Here is a 22,299-nt window from a genome sequence, read left to right as displayed (position 1 = left end):
TGTTACTTACTGCTCCTGTATATAAGTGGGTACCCTCCCCCAACTTACCTAGTTTAAAGCCCTTCGAAGTAGGCGGGCTAGACGATGTCCGAAGACATTCTTACCTCTGCTGGTCAGGTGTAGTCCGTCTGGTCCCTGGAGTCCCTGCAGCGTCTCTCCATGGTTCAGGAATCCGAAGTTCATTTCCCGGCACCACCGTTGTAGCCACTCATTCGTCTTCAGGATACGTTCGTCCCTCTCTCTTCCCTTGCCCCTAACAGGAAGAATTGAAGAGAATACTACCTGTGCATCTGTCCACTTCAGCCTCTTCCCCAGATCTCTGAAGTCTCTGGCTATGTCCTCCACGCTGTTCTTGGCTGTGTCATTCGTTCCAACGTGGATGAGCAGCATGGGGAAGTGGTCCTGGGGCCTAAGAAGTCTGTCAAGGCAGGCGGTCACATCACGTATTCTGGCTCCAGGCAGACAGCAGATCTCCCTCGACTGTATATCTGGCCTGCATACTGGTCCCTCGGTGCCTCTCAGCATGGAGTCCCCAATGGTTATTACTCTCCGCTTCTTTTGGGGGGGTCGATCTGCTGTCCCTGGGGATGATGACGCGTGTTGAACCTGGTCCTGCTTCACATCGGCAGTCTCTTCTTGCAGTACGTGAAATCTGTTCTTCAGATTAAGTTGTGGAGTCGATGTGGAGTTGCCCTGGTGAGAGAAAGAATAGGAAGGTGAAGAGTTTGTAGATGGGGGGGGCCTCCTACGTTTACCTGTGGAGGAGGTCACTAACTGCCAGGAGTCAGTGTCTCCAGCCATCTCCTGGATTCCAACTGTTGGTTCCAGCGTCGACGGCCCTGGTGTCTCAACAAGGGATCTGCCACAGGTGTGTTCGGTTGTAAGGGACTGACAATTAAGTTCTAGAAAAAGTGCTACATATCTTATTGCTGAATACCACTTTGGTCACCTTTGAAGTACATCCCTTGGGAAGCTATGCACCAATGCCAGCACCTAGTCCACCCTTCAAAGCAATTGTGGAGCTCATTTTCTGGAATGGCCATCAGAGCTGTTGTCGTATCACCCTTAATGTCCTGAATGTCAGAAGCATGTCTTTCTTTCAATATATCCATTCTCTTTGTTTTAAGAAAAGCCATTTGGGCCAGATCAGGTGAGTAGGTAGGGTGTATTTGTTTACTGGCTAAAAATTCCCTCATAGACAGTGTCATGTGAGCTGGTGCATTGGCGTGATGCAAGAGCCATGAAGGACCATTTTTGCACACACCTTTCTCATGCCAAGATTTTCAAGTTAAGATTTTCCTGTTTCTTTATCGATGTTTACTTGGTCTGCTATACTGTACTTCTCAAAGCCAACGATTTTGATGCACAATTCAACAAATATTTGCAATATTTTTGACAGTTCTGCTCGTTTCTGGCCGACCTGACCTCTCTTCATCAGTGACGCTTTCTCTCCCCTCAGAAAAAAATGTTTAATCCATTTGTTAATTGCCGTTTTCTTTATGCCATTATCTCCATAAACTTGGACTAACATGTCCCTGATTTCACCCCTAGTCTTGCCAAGTTTCACAAGAAATCTAATGTTTGTTCATTGCTCTCATTTAAGTTCTGACATTCTTGCGACAGCACATAAAAACATGCAACAACAATAATGAATGCCACCTGACGACACAAACACAGCTGTGAGACACTAATATACCAAGGTTATGAAACCTTACCGAGCTGTTTGTAAGGTGCTACCAACGTAAGTGTATGGTGGCAAGGTCATGAACTTAATTGTAAGACCTTGTACATGTGGCAGAGATGGAGATGGATATGGGGATTCATTGAATAGAAATTCTGTTTGTTGGGCAGAAGACACCGACAGGCGCTAAGATAAGTCCCACTTTGACTTTTCTCTTGCACTGTTCAGTACAATTGATAAATGGATTAAAGTATAAAAATTAAGAATTAAAACCACCAGCATATGAAAATTGAATAGCAATGTGGTTTAACAGAGAGGTTTTTGGTCAATGAAAGAGACTGGAATCCAAATCTAAGCAGAATAATTTTATCCTTTTAGGATTGTACGCGGGGTTACTGAGACCTTTCTTCTCTGAACTAAAGCACTAGGCCAGCACTGGTTTTGACCAGAGAACTGGATAGAGGATGTGTGCTAGATGTGGTGTATTTAGATTTTAGCAAAGCCATTTACTGTGTTCCACACAGACGTCTAATAAATAAACCGAGTGCCCTCGGGATGGGTCCCAAAGTGACGGGCTGGGTCAAGAACTGGTTGAGTGGAAGGTGACAGAGGGTAGTGATCAATGGGAATCACTCTGAGGAAAGGGATATTACCAGTGGAGTGCCTCAAGGTTCTGTTCTTGGGCCTGTTCTTTTTAACATTTTTATAAAAGATATTGCTGAAGGGTTGCCAGGTAAGATTTGTCTCTGCGGATGATACGAAAATCTGCAATAGAGTAGACACGCCGGATGGTGTGAATAACATGAAGAAAGACCTGGGGAAGCTTGAAGAATCGTCTGAAATTTGGTAGCTAAAATTTAATGCTAAAAAATGCAAGGTCATGCATTTGGGATGCAAAAACCCGAGGGAACGGTACAGATTGGGAAGTGAAGAGCTTATGTGCACGACAGAAGAGCGGGACTTGGGTGTGAATGTATGTGGTGATCTTAAGGTGGCCAAACAGGTTGAAAAGGTGATGGCAAAAGCTAGAAGGATGCTAGGTTACATAAGAAGAGGTATGGCCAGTAGGAAAAAGAAAGTATTAATGCCTCTGTATAAGACTCTGGTGAGATCTCATTTAGAATATTGTGTACAATTCTGGAGGCCGCACCTTCAAAAGATATAAAAAGGATGGAGTCAGTCCAGAGGAAGGCTACTAAAATGGTGATCTCAATCTGTATACTTTGGAGGAAAGGTGGGAAAGGGGAGATATGATAGAGACATTTAAATACCTACATAATGTAAATGTGCGTGAGTTGAGTCTCTTTAATTTGAAAGGAAACTCTGCAATGAGAGGACATAGGATGAAGTTAAGAGGTGATAGGCTCCAGAATAATCTAATACTTTTTTACAGAAAGGATGGTAGATGCATGGAACAATCTCCCAGAAGAGATGGTAGAGACAGAGACTGTGTTTGAATTAAAAAGGGCCTGGGATAGGCACGTGGGATCTTTCAGAGAGAGAAAGAAATAATGATTACTGCGGATGGGCAGCCTAGATGAGCCATTTGGCCTTTATCTGCCATCATGTTTCTATGTTATGACTCAGGTCCATCCATATCTCACACTTATGGTAGAATATGTGAGCCTTCCAAAACCCACACAAATCTTACTGAATCTTCATACAGGTGACACCTGCAGTCATAAGGGCTATTGGAATGATGTATAGTTGGATCCAGTAGGTTTTGGATGGGTTTTGGAGGGCTCAACATACAATATAAGGGGATTATGGTGAGATGAGTACTTGGGATTTTTTATGTGAAGTTCATTGCAATATCCCCTAGAGCAGGGGTAGGCAATATCCCCTAGAGCAGGGGTAGGCAATATGCATGAGATAGATTTACGCCTCAAGGAGGCAGTGCATGCAAATCCATCTTATACATATTCATTGTAGATATGCTGAAAACCTGACCTGCCTGTGGCTCTCGAGGACCGGAATTTCCCCCCCCCCCCCCCTGCCCTAGGGTGCCTCATTGCTCGCTGGTCCCTCCTACTTTCCAATGGTTTGTTTTGTGCAATTTTCTCTTGGATGAGGGTTTTGCTCTTTGTTATTTGTTTTCAAGAAATTGTTCAAAAAGATCACTTTCACTGTGCACAAACATCTCAGAAATGGCCATTTTCAAAACAAAAAGATGGACATTTATTTTAAAAATGGTCATGTTTACTACTAGATTTTTGTGTTTGTTGCACAAAACTTCTAAACTCAGATCTAGACATCATATCGAAAATGTCCCCTATGTATGTTATAAAATTATGCACTTAGATTCAATCAACTAAAAATCCCCATCACCCACCCCCCCCCCAAAAAAAAGACCTATTTAGAAAAGTTAACTGTTTTGATCAATGCAAAAGTTATATAAGTGTTTGATAATTTACCCCTTCATGCCTAGATATAGATGTGTTTCTCAGTTTTAGATATCATAAAATCTCATCATACATCTAAATATCCCCCTCCTTTACAAAGCCACGCTAGCGTTTTTAGTGTCAGCCGTAGTGGAGCTGTTACCGCCGCTTCCGGCGCTAAAAAAGCTAGCGTGCTTTTGTAAAGGAGGAGGTATATGCTTTGCTTTGAGAAATTAAAAAAAATAACCTGTAAAAAGACAATAATAGATACTGATTAATGAAATCTGTATCTGTGCTAATTTATGTAAATACATGCACTGAAAATTAGAGAAAGATTTCTAGAGTTAGGGATTGGATGTAGTATCTTCTAGTTATGCATTTTATAAATTTGTATGTTAATGTTTTTTACATGGGCTATTTTTCTTGCTTCTTGTTGTGTAATCTCTTTCATGCACACTTCATTAATATGATGTACAGTTTACTCTGAAGTTGTGTTACCACTGGTATGTGGCAATTTGTTGGCCATAACATAGGCCTAGCTTTAATTATCTATTTTGGAAGCTAAAAGAGTTGCACAGTGCTATCACTACTAGTGATAAAGGGCTTGTGAAATGACTTTTTGCTTATGAATAGGACCTGAGCTATAATTACTTTTTTTTTTTCAATATGCAGCAAGGTTGAATTTAATAACAATATGGTATTCAGGTATATCATGTTTTCCAAAGAAATAGATTTTCAGCTCAAACGGTGTGTTAGAGCCTTAATGTGCGGAATCGGCACCCCCCCGCCTCGCGACAGCACTCAAGTTCGGCCTCCTTCTCCCGGCATCAGCAGAACTTCAGATCGGCAAGAGGTGCTCAATCAAAAGCTTCCCCTGACTTAGCTTCCTGTTTCCGCCCAGGCAGTTCAGTCAGGGGAAGCTTTTGACTGAGCACCTGTTGCCGATCTGAAGTTCTGCTGATGCCCGGCGAAGGAGGCCAAACTTGAGTGCTGTCGCGGGGCGGGTGGGGGGGCGCCGATGCCGCTGAGTGCCGTCATGGAGGGGGGGGCACTGATGCCACTGAGTGCCGTCGCAGCCCAGGAATTTTCAAGATCTGTCCAGCTGTGCACCCCCTAAGGCTGCACCCGGGGTGGACCGCCCCCCCCCCCCATTTGGTATGCCACTGCAAATCCCCCCTCCAGGCTTCCAAAACTGTCCCCCTCCTACCCTCTCTCCCCAGGCCTCAGGAAGCATAGCCCCTCCTTTCCCCTTCTCCCAGAATGAGATCTCCACCCCTAATCCTACCATAGTCTAGATAGGCTTCATGGGCCTACCTCTAACCCTGCGGTCTTAGTGGGATCGTTGATGGCAGGGCAAAGTTCATACTCTGACTAGGGAATCTGTGACAGAATGAGCCAGCCAAAGTAAAGGTAATGATAGGCTGGTTCAATTACCTAAATAAAAACAAAACAAGCTGGTAAAAGGACTCAGCTAAATTTGAATGTTCATAGCGGTCTAAGCAGAGTTGACAAATTGCCCAGTTCCTTGAGGGAGACCTTTTAGCCATTCCTGGTTTTAAATTATATCCAAAAGCAGTATGAAATCAGTGCTGCAGGTCCCATAATGCAGTGTTTCTCAACTGAGTCCTGGAGTACCCCTTGCCAGTCAGGTTTTTAGGATATCCACAATGAATATGCATGAAAGAAATTTGCATATAATGTAGGCAGTGTTTATGCCTATTCATTGTGGATATCCTGAAAACCTGACTGGCAAGGAGGTACTCCAGGACTCAGTTGAGAAACAGTGTCATAACGCACCAGAATGAGGTTGTCCAAAATCCAGGACTGTTATGGAGAGGAGTGGATAGTGAATGCTGCGGATGAGCAGACTGGATGAGCCATTTGGCCTTTATCTTCCGTCATGTTTCTGTGTTTTTATAGTTTCCCTTCTGGAATTGTTCTAGAGCAGAGGTTCTCAACCCAGTCCTTGGGACATCCAAGTTTGGTTTCCAAGACGGAGATAATAAATATGCTTGAGACAAATTTGCACGCACTGCCTTCATTCTGTGCAAGTCTAAACAGAGAAACAGAGAAAAGTGAAAACAGTTTTTGGGGGGGCAGTGACAAGAAAGAATCTGTCACTGCTGGTGGCCTAGAAGAGAGCATTTGATTACAAATGGTTTGAAAGTTAATATATATGATATGGGAGTTGAATTATGTCCTCTGGGCAGCACCTCCATGAGTTTAGGTGGCTTGTCGACACCGTGGGTCACCGGAGAATGTACAGGAATGATAGTTGGAGAATGGGGCTAGTTCGATACCGATTAGCACCTGGAAATTGATTCGAGAAAAAGTGGAGAAATTATTTGAGAATTGGTTGTATTATTATTATTGAAGATGTTGTTGATCAAGCTGCGACCAACTTTTTGCCAATTTAAAGAGCGCATTTGAATTATTTAAAAGGGGTGGGGGAGAATATGAGATGCATATGAGAAGTGTGTCTGATGTACTAGTCCCAGTGTTATAAAACAGCAGCTAATAGGCACTCTCTGGCCCTCTTACTCGGGGCTGACCTTATAAAATTCCCCCTACCCATGGCTGAGTATCACCAGTAAATGGATAATTTCAGCTCCTCTTCTGCTCCTTCCCTAACCCAGAATTTTGGTCTCCAAATAAAATTTAGCCAAGTAATGAGTTAAACAGCCCGATTTTATCTGGATGATATTTAAAAATTCATAGATAGGTGAATTAGGCATTGACCACCCGCCGTCGAACACTTAACAGGCCCTGAGTATCAACCTGAATGTGCCTTTTGGAGCCAAACTCCCTACAATATATCTCCCAGCTGCTACTTTTATCACAACAAAGTGAAGTCCCATGGAGAATGCATTCTTTGAGACAAGAGGGATTTTAACTTTCATCTCTATTTTCAACATCCTTAGAATGACTTAGGCTGGTAGCTGTAAAACAAGAACGCAGGGTATTGCCTTACATCCTATTTGCTATTTTCTGACCACCCTTTGCCTAGAATCAGTACAGCTTTCCCCATTGTTAATCTTGATTTCACTTTCCAACGTGAGCTCTGCTCCTCGCTTATCACTGTGCAGGATATATATGTTTAATTAATTCACTTTTACACTCGACCCCTAAATGGTGGGAGTAGTGTCAGATTTATACGTTATGTGAATAACAAGGCTTCCTCCAGAGAGGCTATCCTTAGCAAGGCGGCTAACTGTAATTTTCAACCATGAGTAATTGTGTATAATATAATCCTAAATGATTTTTCTTCTCTAATTTCATTAGAGTTTAGAAATTTAATTAGATTTTGAATCACTCTGAAATAAAGTAGCAAAACACCTAGAGACCGAGAGTGGTGGTTACTTTTTCCACCGGGGCTAGGTTGTTGGTCTCCAATTGGCATGCGTTCATTAGCAGGAAGTTGGTAGAACTTCTTGATATATTATTTTCTTAGAGAATGGACTCTGAATAGGTCTAGAGAGAGCATTAGAAGAGCACACAATTATTATGCATACACTTCTCAAGGTTTAAGATCTTCTGCCTTGCATATACTTAATAAAATTATGTCTCTAAAGTTGCTTAAAAATCAGAGGAGTTAGTAGAGATGCTTCTTAAATACCCCAATGCTATTCCTGGTTTATTAGTAACTGCATTATGAGACAGTGAGGGGTTTGCTTGCTTGCTTTTAATGATTAGGTAGGTTTATGCTTATTTTTATTACTACAACATATGAACTGTCATGGTAGCAGTAATTAGAAGAGTCTTGTTTTGCTTCTGCTTCTATTCTCCTAGAACATGCGTGTCCCATTAAAGTGACATTATTCTCTCAACATTCAAATCTGTACAAAATTTTACAAGAGAACAGTAATGGGGAAATTTCACAGTGCATGTCTCAGCTAAGAGAGAAAAGTGCTTGGTTGTGCCAACTTACACAAATCACTTTAACACAAAAGTTTAACACTGAAATCCTATATAGAAGAAAGTCTATGAAAATGCTTCCTGGTATATCAAGGTTTCCACTCCAACCCCCTTCTTCTCCAGGAATTCCAGATAACTGAACAACCCTGAAATCAATTTTGTGATAACTCATTTCTCTGGAAAGCAAAGTAAATTCATAAGAATAATTGATATCATTTGGAAATGGTATTAGGTAAAAAAAACAAAACAAAAACATCTAAGAAAAAGAATGGAAGAATTTATGTTATGGATACATGTATTAGATAAGTCCTGCAAAGTATGCAATACTAACAAATAATAGCATGCACCAACTAATTTTTTAATTACTTGATATGTTAATATAGTAGCATTCTACATGACATCATTGTAAACTATAAAATGATTTTAAGAAATTCTGTGATGTGATTGGCTGTTGAAGATTTGGATCTCTACCAGTATCCTAGTACCACTGAATGCATTAGCAACTCCCACTCTGCAAGGATCTCACTTTGGCTGTTTTTCTTTACATGCAATTCTCGCTCTCTCGTTCTCTAATTAAAATGAAACTGGTGACAACTTATTTCCATCTGTATCTTGCTGCTCCTCTCTGTTGTGTCACCTGGTAGAGAACTATCTCTAACCATTAGTGAATATGCCTCACTAGATAGCATCAAAAATTAAGACACAATTACAAAATTTGCACACAGGGCAGTGGGAGAGAGGCAGTGAAGAGGCGGAGTAAGGCATGCATGGGGCAATTCCCCAGATATTAGTCTAAGATCCTCTAGAAGCACTAGCTGCAGGCGGGCATACATACATTGAATGATGTGTTATCAGATAGGAAGATGTTGGACTTTGATGCTGCACTTTGTGCTGGTTTTAAAATGAATAAAGATTTAACATCCTACAAATTTTGCACACAGGGCAGTGGGAGAGAGGCGGAGTAAAGCATGCATGGGACAATTCCCCAGATATTAGTAATGTGAAAAGTACTCATAATTGTGGCTCCTGATTGTGAAACAGCCCAGCTGCAAAGGGAGGAGTCCTAGAAGCAGTGCCCCAGATTTTAGCCATGCTGGGGGGGGGGGGGGGGGCACAAACACAGTCCAGGGCACGAGAAGATGGGGCCATGCTTTAGTTGAAATTTTAGGTTCCCTGGACTTTATTACAGCCCAGGGGCAGTTTAGGAGTTGGGAGCAGGCTGGGAGAGCAGGTAAAGGCTGCTCAATTGTGTTAGAGTGTGTTGTGTGCAGTGAGTGGTGTTCCATGCATGGAACAGTGGTAAGTGCTGGATTCTGAGCCCAGGATCTCCATTTGAGGCAGCTGGAACCTGGATGTGAAGAGAGGGGGGATGCTGTTGAGTGTGTGAGCTCTGAAAGAGTTATTTTGTGTCAAAGCTTGACTAACATGGCTAGTTTTTGATTGAGCATGTGAGAGATTTGTGAGAGAAAGCTGTCTGTGAGTGACGTTTTTCAGAACAATTTTGCGTGTGTGTGTGTGAAAGGGAGTTAATCCAAAACAATTTGTGTTGTAAGGAAGCCTCAGAAATAGCTCACGAGTTTGGTAAAAAGCTGTAAGGGCTCTGTTTATTCAGATTACACTGGTAAATCTGGGGGAAATTAAAGTAATTTTGGTGAGTTTAGCACCCGAGATGGCAGGCCACTTCCCAAGAGGAAGCTCCTGAACTGGAAGCCAGACTTTAGTTTAAATTAGCTGATGAGAGCTGTTTTAAAGTCAGCTTCTCAAAATTTAATGCTCTTTACTGGGGTAAAAAAAAAACACCAAACCCTGTAAAAGTTCTTGTTTGCCAGAAGGAATGCTCTGCTCTGGTGAGGGCTGCAGCACTGTTTGTGAATGCTGTTTAAACTTGGCTATGCTGTAAAGACTGAACTGACAAGTGTCTGAGCCTGAGAAAGAGAGAGTGAATGGCTAAGCTGTGGATACTGGCACTGATCTGAGAAGGAGGCTGGGAGTTTCAGTTAGGGGATCTTTGCTTATGTTTAAGATTAAGCGGGTAAGAAATTTTATAAATAAATTACCATATGGCTCCAGAAAAAGGAGGATGGATTGAGACATCTAGATTTTTCACCTATTGAAAGCAATGGAAATAGGGAGGACAGATGGAGACATCTGGGTTTTACTTCCATTGAAAGCAATGGAAGTAAAACCCGGATTACTCAAATCAGTCCTCCTCTTTCTGGAGAAAAAGAAAAGAAGAAACTAAGCCTCGGACTACAATGAAGAGAGCAACAAAAAGAGGCACTGGAGATGTTAAAACCAACTAATAGTCACGAGTTTTTTTATTCAAAGTAAAACATCTGGAAAATGTAAAAACAAACAAAGTCCCGACTAGGATCCAAGTTTCGGCTGATACATTGTTTATATTCAAGCTTCCCAAGCGTTCATTTAATCATTCAATTACAGTATTTATTCATTATTATAATCTTTAAAAACTTTTTCAACTCATTATGCAAATTCTTCTCACTCATTGGTCACTTCTCCTTTTTATCTATTGGTTTATTGTCCTGTTTCCTGCACTTGATCGGTAAGCTTTTATTATAAAGAGCAGTCCACATTGATTGAAACAATTGTTTTTTTTAATTGAATCACATTGGTAATTTGTTCCTGTTATATTTCATAATTAATCTTGCAATATATATATATATATATATATATATATATATATATATATATATATATATATATATATATATATATATTTAAATGTTATTGTTTACAATATGTATTCATTCAAATATATATTCTTTTATGCATTCCTTTAGCTCACTACTGTCCCCTGAGGAAAGTGACATAGTCACCGAAACTTGGATCCTAGTCGGGACTTTGTTTGTTTTTACATTTTCCAGATGTTTCACTTTGAATAAAAGACTCGTGACCATTAGTTGGTTTTGACATCTTCAGTACCTCTTTTTGTTGCTCTCCTCTTTCTGGAGCCATATGGTAAACCCTACTTCTGTTTTTATTTGCGAAAGCTAATTAGCTTCACAAAAGTTCCAGAAGACGAAGGGGCACACAGACTGCATCACTCAGGGGGTGAGAATCTCTCTTTGTTTTTTAAAAGATAGGCAGTAGGTTGAACTTACCTGTTCTTGGCTCCTGAAGTCTTGGCTCCTGATCCGGATCCGGTGCTGGCAGTCCTGGTTCCTATAGTGAGGAGACTGGCCAACACTAGGGCTACCAGATTTTTGTATGGAGAAACCTAGACACATGGCCCTGCCCCATTCTGCCCCTAGCCATACTTGTTCGGCCCCCAGCCCCACCTCGTTCTGCCTCTAGCCCCACCCCCGCAAAGCCTCATCTTTGTTTTTCTACCTCCAGGACACGTTTGGAGGGTCTCCGAGCATGTGCAAATGCATATGATAATCAGCCACACATGTTCAGAGGCCCTCCGGACATGGCTGGGAGGTTGGGCTTTCCAAAACACAGACAAATTACCGGGTTGTGGAAAGTCCGTCCGGACACCCAGAGAGTCCTCTAAAAAGAGGACATGTACGGTTTTCCCGGACATCGGATAACCCTAGCCAACACAAGACAGTAGCAAAGCCTGAAGATGGAAGAGCTTTTTGCAATTCATTTTTCTGTTAGTGTGCAAACTTTTAGGGACTATTTTTTTTTTTGGGGGGGGAAGCTGTATACTCAAACTAAAGTTCAATCAGGGACCAGATACCTGGGTCTGGTGTAGTGCTCATTCCATTCACTCCTACATTCTTGTTCCTGCATTTGATTGTACCTTGGGAGATCAAAGTGGAAAAAAAGTTTACCACAAAGCAACTTAGTTCCAGAGTAATTCTGGAATTTACAAGGTTTGGGTAATTGTGGCCAGGTTGTTGTACTGGGTTGGTTGGGCCTATAAAAAGGGGAAAAAAACCATACACATGTAGAACTTTACCTCACAGCTGTGATTTTTTTTTAAATGGTTTTAATGGAAATACACTTTAACTGATTGAATAGCTTTTAAAATATTTTAAAACTAGTACTACCTTACTGTTTTAACATTCACTGTGAAATAAATGTATGCTAGTTTTTAATTAGAATTGGTGTGAGTCTCTTCCTGCCTGGTCTCACAGGATCCCATCACACACTCAGATTACAAAGCTGGTTTTAAACTCCTGGAGTGAATTTTGGTGAAAGTGTACCATCAGATGCTGTGACCAGTAGCTATCCTGCTATTGCTCTGAGTTAAGGTAGTGTGGAAACCTAGGGGGCGCTACAATGTCATAATCTGAAAAAGCACCAGTGGGAAAAATGGTAAAATTTCATGTAGAAAATCAACTAGCTTTAAATTTTGTGTAATGTTATTTACCTACCTGGAATTTCTAGGAAATTATGCAAAAATATACAAATTACTGAAATATGTTTAAGTGCTGATAACAGTTTTTATGTGTTTGCATTGCATATTAATGCCTTTTGTGCCTTCATGATCAATTTATTGTACTTAAGCACAGACCAAAGCTATGGTATTAGAACAGGTGTCTTGCCTACGGATCTGGCTCTGTTGGAAACAGGACTTGTGTAACATAGTTAGGGTTACCATATTTGTGAAGTCAAAAAGGAGGACACATGACCCTGACCTTGCTCCAGCCCCACTCCAGGCCCACCTCCCACCAGTCTCACCTCTGCCCGCCTCACCCCAACCCCCACCTTTCACTAGTCTTGTCCCTGCCCTGCCCCACCTTTCATCCATTCCTTAGTCCCCCTTCCCAACTTCTATAACTTTTTAGTATTTTTCTCTTTCCTTCCCTCCAAACTCCCCTCCACGGATGCTTCCCCCTCCCCTGCAAGTATTTTTTTTCTCTCTTCCTTTCTTCATACAGCCCCCCCTCCCTCGCAGGTTCTTTTCTCTCTCCCTCCTTTCAACCCCCTCCTATGGGTGCTTCTCTCTGTCCCTCTCTCTCCCTCCATCCACCCCCTCCCCACATAGGAATATGCTTCTCTCTCGCCCTGTCCCTCACCTACCTCCTCACTGAAATGTAATCTTCAGGCTGGCCAGCAGCAGCAATGAGCTGAGCCTGCTGTTGTTGGCCTGTGCTGGAAACTGCCTCTCTGGAGCGTCCCACCTAAACGGAAACAGGAAGTCACTCCACAGAGAAGGCATCCAGTGGCAGCAGGCTCAACTCACTTCTGCTGCCAGCTGGCACGAAGATTACATTTCCGTGGAGCCGGAGGTAGGTAGGGAACAGAGAAGCCATCCAGACACCCGGAGAGTGTCCAAGTAAATCCAGACATCTGATAACCCTGCACATAGTAGATGACTCACAACAGCTCTAAGGTTCACGAGAATATGGATTTCCAGCATAATCTGAAAGGAAAGAATCTGAAATACTTAAGAATGATTGCAGAGTTCTTTGTTGGGGTTTACATGGTAAATTGATTCAATATAAAAATAAAGAGCAATTGGATACAAGGTCCCAGGCATCTCCTCTTTCAGCAGCAACTGTTGAAAGAACAGTGTGAAGAGGTAAGGAAGATAGTCATGTCTACAGTGAGAAGGTCAATTTGGTATGGTTTCAGCAAGTCTGTTCTTCAAGCTATGTTGTGCAGTGAAGAGAAACAGGAGAGAAGAGTTGTAGTGGAGAAAATACTGAAGATCAGAGGTGAAGGAGATGAAAAGACACAGCTTGGATAAGCAGGGTAAGACCCATGAAAATACCATTCATCAACAATGAGAAAACAACACTCACCCAATTACTTGACTGGAGCTCCAAAGTCTCCTCTTACCTGTACTATGATAACAGCGAGATCAAGGCATTTCTGAGCAAGTCCATGGTGGTTCCGGATTGGTTATCACATACCCAGTCCATAGAAAGGTGTGTGAAAATGACAACTGAGGCTGCTGGTCATGTTTATAATCAGGAGAGGAGAGAACATTATGGCCCTATATGTTTTAGATTTAAACTAAACAGTTCTGTTTTTTAAATAGGGATGATAAGCCTTGAAAAAACCTTCTGTAGGTAAAACATGTTGGCTTCTATTTCCCTGAAAAGAAGACCACAATTAAAAGATAAGTACTAGAGAATGACACGGTGGCGGTTTACCCGCGGCCACCGCATTTTAGCCGCGGGTCACCCGCCGAAAATGGGGAAGAAAACTAGCAGTCGCTGCGGCGACGGGGACAAGGCCATTCACCGCCCGCGGGGCGGTGAATGGTCTTGTCTCCGCAGTGAGGTATCAAGGATCGCGCGGTCCCCGCAGCCACCGCCCGCCCGCCCGTAGCATTTAGCCAGCTCCCTCCCTCCACCTCACCTTAAATTTCGAGTTTTCCGGCTTCCTTTTTTCCGAGCCGCACGTGTTCAAAAATCCGTGCACACGCGGCTGCGCGAGTCAATCAATCTTCTCCTCTGACGCAACCGGAAACAGGAAGTTGCAGGAGAGGAGAAGTTTAATTGACTCGCGCAGCCGCGCGTGCACGGATTTTTGAACACGTGCGGCTCGGAAAAAAGGAAGCCGGAAAACTCGAAATTTAAGGTGAGGTGGAGGGAGGGAGCTGGCTAAATGCACGGCTTTTTGAACGCGTGCGGCTAGGGAAAAAGGAAGCCGGCAAACTCGGAACGAATATAAGGTGAGGTGGAGGGAGGGTGGGGGCTGCTGGACCATTCTTCATTACTTTGCCATACTAATTCCATTCTATGTTAGGTGCCACGGACTCAGATTCGAGTCCTAGCGATGATGAGTTAAAGATCCCAAAAGAAGCCAACTTCTAAATCCAGTGGTTAGAGCTACACTACACTCCTTGTGACCCTGGGCAAGTCACTTAATCCCTATTGCTTCTGACACAATGGGCAGTTCCAAAGACCAAGACTGGCCAGTGTCAAAGACAGGATGCTGAGCTTGATAGACCCTTAGTCTCCACTGTTTTTAGTGATCAACAAAGTTCTATGTTTCTATAATCACCCTAATTCTGTTATCATTGGACTAGATATTCAAAATGATTTAAATGGCCAGGACAGGCTCCTGGCTGTTCAAATCATCTGTCCATGGCTAACCAGGCATTTTCAATCTTCATGTTCAGCCCAAATGGTGTCACACAATTCAGCAAAAATACCCAATGTTGTTCCTCATAATTTAAATATTGCTCATAGAAGGAACAACATTGGGTATTTTTGCAAATGGAAGTTGGAGGGTTAATTCCCTTGAAACAGCCAATTGAGTGAAACATGAATTCATGCTGGGACACAAGATAGGTTGAATTTGTTTTGAATTTAAAAAGAAAAATGATCAATGAAGAATACTATAATGGCAAGAAAATATAATGATAAAACAGCAACTAATTTTGCCTATTTTTATATATTAAAAAAGTACTACATAAGGTGAATGTCCATATTGCTGTCTGTTGTTCTGCTGAGCACTGGCATTGAAACAGCAAAATGCATTTATTGCATACTTGTCCTCTGTCGGAAACATTATGGTGGTATATTAGTTGTGTTAATAAAAATTTATAAACAAAGCCCTGCCCGCTGAACATCTCTTTCTCTAGTTCAGCAGCAGGAACTTTGATTTATAAGAATGGAATACGCTAAATATTAGAGTACTAAGGCTTATATGGATGCTGCGGTGACGGTGACGGGGCGGTGAATGGGATGGCAGTGGCGGTGACCGGGCGGTGAAAGGGATGGCAGTGACGGTGACGGGGCGGTGAATGGAATGGCGGTGACGGGGCGGTGCAGAGGATGGTGGGCCGGGGATGGGGCGGTGACGGGGACAGATTTTTTCCCCTTGTCATTCTCTAATAAGTACCTTTGAAATTTGCTAGAACGGTTGTTAAATAAAAATTTAAAAGTAAAGTTTGTTATAAAAATTGATAGCGGCTCCAGTGAGGAGGTAGTACATAAAGCCTAGGGCAGTGAAAACTTTTGAGCCCAGGTAGTATTTCTGAGGAGCTGGGGATTATACATTGGAGGTGAGGAGTTTGAGATACATACTGAGCTTGGTATATATCTTGGTGAGAATTTGATTGCCGTTTGGATAAATTAATATCAGAATGCTGCTTAAAAATTCTGGTTTTACAACATTTTGGAGTATGTCCAATATAGGTAAAACAGAGACGGTTGGACCAATGATAGCTCGAATATAGGTTATTATCCAAGACTGGTTCTAACGGAAATAAACGCGAGCACTTGAGATCCACAGTCTCTATAAAAAGAAAGACTTCTTTGATTTAGCAACAGCCTGCAAGTTTTAGGAGTTATAGTAGGTAGCACTTGAAACCTACACTTGACAAATATAAAAGTCGTCTCTTCCTGATCTTTACTGAAATAGCTGTTCAAATGATCACAAAAAATTGGAAAAATTATGATAGATTAAATTATACATTTTGGTGGACAAATATATGTAATACATACAAATATGAGAAAATGAATGCTGAATATTTGGGATACAGTGTTTTTTTAAACAAAATATGGGGTCCATTTGCTATATTTGTTGATTCACATTAAGAGTTTTTTGTTGTTCTAAGATTTTATCATTACACATCCGGGAGGGTGGGAGGTAACTGGAAAAAAGAAAATATATATATCATTTTATCTGTAATAAGTTAATTGGTACTATCATTATTTGAGAGGAGGGTGGGTGGATAAAGTAATGCTTTTCATATTAATTGTATGAAGTGGTGTATTTTATGAAAATTGTATTGTAATTATTGTTCTATAACAAATGTAATACACTAATGAAGTTTATAAAATAATAAATTTTTTGAAGAATTGACAATATAGGTAAGACCACAGAGGCATACTATTCCATACACAACCCCTTTAGTTTCACAAATGGTAAAGGTACAAAGTGCTATAGGAGATCGGCCAGGAAGGTAAGCAACTTGTCTCTTCCTGCATGTTCTCACAAACAGCACATTTACCACAACGAAAATGACCCACCCATCTCTTGGAGTTGTCCAAACATCCTGTTTAAACAGTTTGTCATTTAAATTTGGGTTAATTGAAAAAGCAATCTTGCAGTCAACATTTTGGAAACAATTCTTTGATTGAAGCATAGGCCAGGTTCTTTTAATTTTTCTCTCCAAATTTTTTGCAATAGAAATGCCAGCTTGAAATCACTTTTGATTGCTGCGTGAACAATTCATCTTGAGGCTTTTTCTCCACCCTTTTGATTAATGTGGATTTCTTAGGTAAAACCCACTGCTGGTGAGTAACATTTTGAAAATTATTACTATTGGATTGTTACTACTGATTTTTTTCTTGTGAGATATGTTTAAATATCTACCTAGCATGAGATGAGTCTCTTTCAATTGAAAGGAAACTTTGGAGTGAAGGGACATAGGATGAAGGTGAAAGGGGATAGATTAAGAAGTAACCTCAGAAAATGACTTCTTTTTTAAAGGTCCCTCGGCCACAAGAGGACATCCGCTGAAAATCAGGGGTGGGAAATTTCATGGCGACACCAGGAAGTTCTTCTTCACCGAAAGGGTGGTCGATCGTTGGAATGAACTTCCACTTCAGGTGATTCAGGCCAGCAGCGTGCCGGATTTTAAAAGGAAATGGGATACACATGTGGGATCTCTAGGGGGGTAAAAATGTAGATGGGATACACATGTGGTATCTATAGGGGGGTAAATTCAAGGGGATAGGGTTGTTGGAGTGGGCAGACTTGATGGGCTATGGCCCTTTTCTGCCGTCATCTTCTATGTTTCTATGTTTCTATATGGCCTATCTAGTCTGCTTATCCATGCCATCTGTTATCCCATCCTCTCCCTTAGAGATCCAATATACTTGTCCAAAGATTTCTTGAATTCAGATACATTTTTCATTTCCATCACCTCCACTGGGAGACCGTTCCACACATTCACCACCCTTTCCATGAAAATATGGAAAGGGTGGTGAATGTGTGGCATGGTCTTTATCTAGCTTGATTTTTCTATGTAAATATCACATATATTTCCTCTGAACAGTTCAGAGTAGGCATTTAATTATATGAAAGCTTCTGTCTGAAGAAAGAAAAATTTAATTTTGAATTCAATCAATACATTTTGATTAAGAAAAAACATCCAGGCTGGTTTAAACTCATTCTTGCTTGATATTAGTCTGGAACAGCGTTTTCCCACTAATAATTTAGAGGGAAGTAAAATTAGATTTGGGAGTTTTATAAATTTTCCTCGCAAAACTCTGAGTGAGTATTTCTGACTGGCAGTTCTGAGATGGATGTGCTACTGCAGCCTAAGAGAACTTGAACAGCCGAGAAGAACATAAAGCTTCTCCTGTTATTTATAACAGGGAAAGTAAATAAAAGAATAGATAGGATCTTCAATTAAGGAAAATAAATCATTTGTTGGCTTTATTTAATCAGACACATTAGTCTAGGTAGTGGGAACCCTGTTGCAAGCAGGCACTCAATAAAGTTAAACATATTAAGGGAGGCAGAGTTTTCTCCCTTATTTTATTTTAAAGGGAAAAGACACAGATAGGGAAAATACACAGATAGAGTTACAGAAGACAGATGAAACAAAGAACCAAGAAAGATTCAATAGAGAAGTAAAGAGAGAAGAACTAATAAAAAGATTTTTGGACTTTTAACACATTTAAAGAGTCAGACATTACAGATAGCATTCACACTTACCTGACAGCTTTTTTTATATCAATCTTCAAGTGATCCTGGGAGAAGAAAAATAGATTTATTTTTTTTAAAAAACTCATTTTCAAAGCAGATGAATGTCACAAGTATCTGGCTAGATCCCAAAAAGTATAGAATTTGGATGGAAGAACATATGAGAAGTGGAAAGACAGTGAACCAGGCTGTAAGGAGCTATACAATAGAGTAGCCCGAGAGCCCGTCTAGAAGGGCGTAAGATAACACGGGGCTGGGAGCCTCGTGACGCCGCTGAGTAGGGTGAGGGGTTAGAGGGGCAGGGAAAGAGAAGGCTGGGTTGCTAGGGGCGCACAAGAAACACGGTGCGCGATTGGAGAAGGGAGGAGTGGGTGGGGAAAAGGGGAGGTTTTAAAGCCGGGACTCTGGAGGACTGAAGTTTTTCTGGTCCTCCAGGGCGGCTTTTCCCGCCCACCCGCCCTCTATTAGTGGCTCTTGTAGCTCGGGTAGGCGGATCTCCCGAGCTACTGGGTGCTGGGGCTCATCCGGCGATGAGCGGAGGACCGGCTGGGAGCCGTGTCTGGGGGATATTGACATGGTTAAAGGGGCATGAGGTCATGCCACCCCTCAGACTCTTGCTGTTTATGGCGGGGTTGGGGGCCATTTATGATGGTCACACTGGGTAGCTCGGGAGGAGCTGACAAAATTTGTTATATGAAGTTACTGTGTTAAAGATGTTAATTTATGCACATAAGTTTGTTATATTATATATTTTCTATTAAATTGAGCTGCGGCTAAATTCCAAGCTGGTGTGGCTTCATTCATTGTTGAGGGGTCGGGGGTTTGGAGGAAGGCAGAAGGGGCTATCCAGATCCCGCTGTTATGGCCACTGAGCTTTGTAAAAGGCATAATTTAACGTAACATTTGTATACCACATTACCCTTCAGATTTATGTGGTTTAGCAAAAGTAAAATACTGCTACAACACAGAATGAAATGCATTTTCAATCTTTCAAAAATAAGTTTTTAATAGTTTCCTAAAATTTTGATATGATGTAGAAGTAAGAAATAATTGACAAAAATCAATATCCCAAGTTGCTGCTTGAAATGACAGTAGTCAATTATGATATCTTTTATAGTGGCAACCTTTTGGGTGATGGAAAATAAAAAAGGGAAGCTATCCAAGCAGAATGTCTATGATGGGAAAAATAAATTGATCAGCTAAATAGGCTGGAGCCATACCAGATATTACTTAAACCAACCGAACTTAAACTGTACCCTAGCTTCCATGGGGAGCCAATGCTGCTTCCTGTAATAAGGAATTATTTCCCCTCTTTTAAGGGTCCTTTTACTAAGGTGTGCAATGCGTTTTAGTGCGTGCTAAATGTTAATGTGTTCATAGACTATAATGGGTGCATTAGCATTTGCGCTAAAATAACTATTTATTTATTCAATTTTCTATACCGTTCTCCCAGGGGAGCTCAGAACGGTTTACATGCATTTATTCAGGTACTCTTAGTAAAAGGACCCCTTACTAAGGCGTGCTATCCGTTTTAGTGCATGCTAAATATTAGCACATCCTAAACGCTAATGCATCCATAGAATAGAATGGGCACGTTAGCCTTTAGAGTGCGCTCAAACGGCTAGCGTGCCTTAGTAAAAGGACCCCATATATGGTCTGATTTTTTAAATTTAAAAATCAGACAAAATTAAAGCAAGACAAAGATGGAAACCAATACGGTTTTCCAAACCAGTGACTGAGAAAATAAAGCTAAAAGAGTTGGTGTTCCTGAAATACAGAAAAACTCAAGAAGAGGAAAACGGAAAGAAATAACTTTTGAAACTGAAAGAAGCTAGCCGATTTAGCGCGCTCTAAATGCTAACTCATCCATAGACTATAATGGATGCGTTAGCATTTAGCGCGCGCTATATCGGCTAGCGAACTTTAGTAAAAGAGGGGGTAAGAGAGATTTATGTCTGGCAAAAGCACAAGCAGAAGAACGAATAGCTAGAAATGTAAAGAGAGGAAACAATAATTTTTTCAGGTATATTTGTGAAAGAAGGAAGACTAAAAATGAAATTGTGAGACTGAAAGATGCTATGGAGAGTGATGAGAAAAAAAAGCAAACATGCTAAACAAATAGTTCTATCCTGTGCTCACGGAAGAAAATCCTGGAGAAGGTCCATGATTGACTGGCAAAGGTACATATGAGAATGAGGATGATATTTATGAACAACTTCATCCCAGTATATTGAGATAGCTCAAAGAGGTTCTGGCAGGTCCTCTTAAACCAGTGGTTCTCAACCCTGTCCTGGGGACCCCCAAGCCAGTCCTGTTTTCAAGATATCCCTAATGAATATGCATGAGAGAGATTTGCATATAATGGAAGTAACAGGTATGCAAATATCTCTCATGCATATTCATTAGGGATATCTTGAAAACCGGATTGGCTGGGGGGTCCCCAGGACAGGGTTGAGAAGCACTGTCTTAAACATTCGTTTAATAAATCCTTGGAGACAGGAGAAGTTCTGCAGGATTAGAGAAGAGCACATGTAGTCTTTCTTCTCAAAAGTAGTGACAGAGAAGAAACTGGAACAAGTCAGTAAGCCTTACTTTGGTTATTGGAAAATTAATATAGTAGAAGCATTGCTGAAGGAAAGGATAGAGAATTTATTGGAATCCTATGGGTTACAAGATTCAAGGCAATATAGTTTTACCAAAAGTAAATCATGCCAAACAAATCTGATTGGGGGATCCCTTTGAGAGTTTCTGGCTACTAGTTTCTGGGCTTTTGAATATTCACCCATTTACAGCAGGAGACAGAACCCTTGTGGAATGGGCTGCTGAGCAAACTCGGAATAATATCTTAGCTCAAGAAACAAAGGATAAGGAAAAATTAAAGTGGACCATCTCTCATATTATTATTCTTAATATTACATCTCCATACACAATCTGAGGGGTGGCAGGAAGTTCTCCCACCAACTTCACCACTATTAGTTTAAGGCCCTCTTTTACTAAAGTGCGCTAATCAATTAGTGCGCGCTAAATGCTAACGTGTGAATGTTAGTCTATGGATGCGTTCATGTTTAGTGCACACTAATTGGGTTAGCGCACCCAAAGCTGATATAACTCCACATACACACACACACAAATGCCATTATAAATTGGCTCTCTTGCGTTCAATGATGTGACATGAATTGATCACTGGCTACTTTACTTAGGTGTCCTACTCTTATTTATAAGTCTATTCATCATTTACACTCATCCGGTGAACTTCTCTCACTTCAGCTTGTTTGGACTCCATCCATCAGTCAGTATTCTTACACCTGGCTTCATCCCTGTGGAACTCTCTGCCTTGCAATTTGAGAGTTGAGCTCTTATTTTGCAACTTTAAAGAAATCCTTAAGACCCGTTGTTTTTTTTTTTATAATTCTTTATTCATTTTCATAATTACATTAAATGTATATATATATTTAATCACATTAACAGTAAATATATCATTTAACATTCTATTATTTGTGCAGTACATCCTTTTTTCCCCCCCTCCCCTTCCCATCCCTCTCTATCATATGTTCTATAATCATATAAATTCTTTATTCATATTCATAAATTACATTAAGTGTTATTTATATCTCTATTCCTCTTCCCTCCCTCCCATCCCTAAACTTCATTTTTGTATGATATATGTTAAAATAAAATATCCCCCCCTTTCTTCATAAATTAATAAACATAAGGGAAATATTTCTACTTAAT

General features: G+C 41.0%; 1 protein-coding gene across 3 annotated transcripts in view; it reads right to left on the bottom strand.

Annotated features, from left to right (window-relative positions):
• The window catches only part of TMEM273 (transmembrane protein 273), an 88,399-nt gene that overhangs the window by 50,761 nt on the left and 15,339 nt on the right, over window positions 1-22,299 (bottom strand). For 2 of the 3 annotated variants that reach the window (XM_033942303.1, XM_033942305.1), the window contains exon 3: window positions 18,580-18,614. The exons of the other annotated variant lie outside the window; for it this stretch is intronic. The gene's annotated coding sequence lies outside the window, so the exon portion shown is untranslated. The remainder of the gene's footprint in view (window positions 1-18,579; window positions 18,615-22,299) is intronic. 3 annotated transcript variants of the gene reach the window in all.

Source organism: Geotrypetes seraphini, chromosome 4, assembly GCF_902459505.1.
Source record: "Geotrypetes seraphini chromosome 4, aGeoSer1.1, whole genome shotgun sequence".
Taxonomy (NCBI): Eukaryota; Metazoa; Chordata; class Amphibia; order Gymnophiona; family Dermophiidae; genus Geotrypetes; species Geotrypetes seraphini.
Note: the sequence above shows the minus strand (reverse complement) of the source record. Positions and strands in the feature narration are given on the sequence as shown.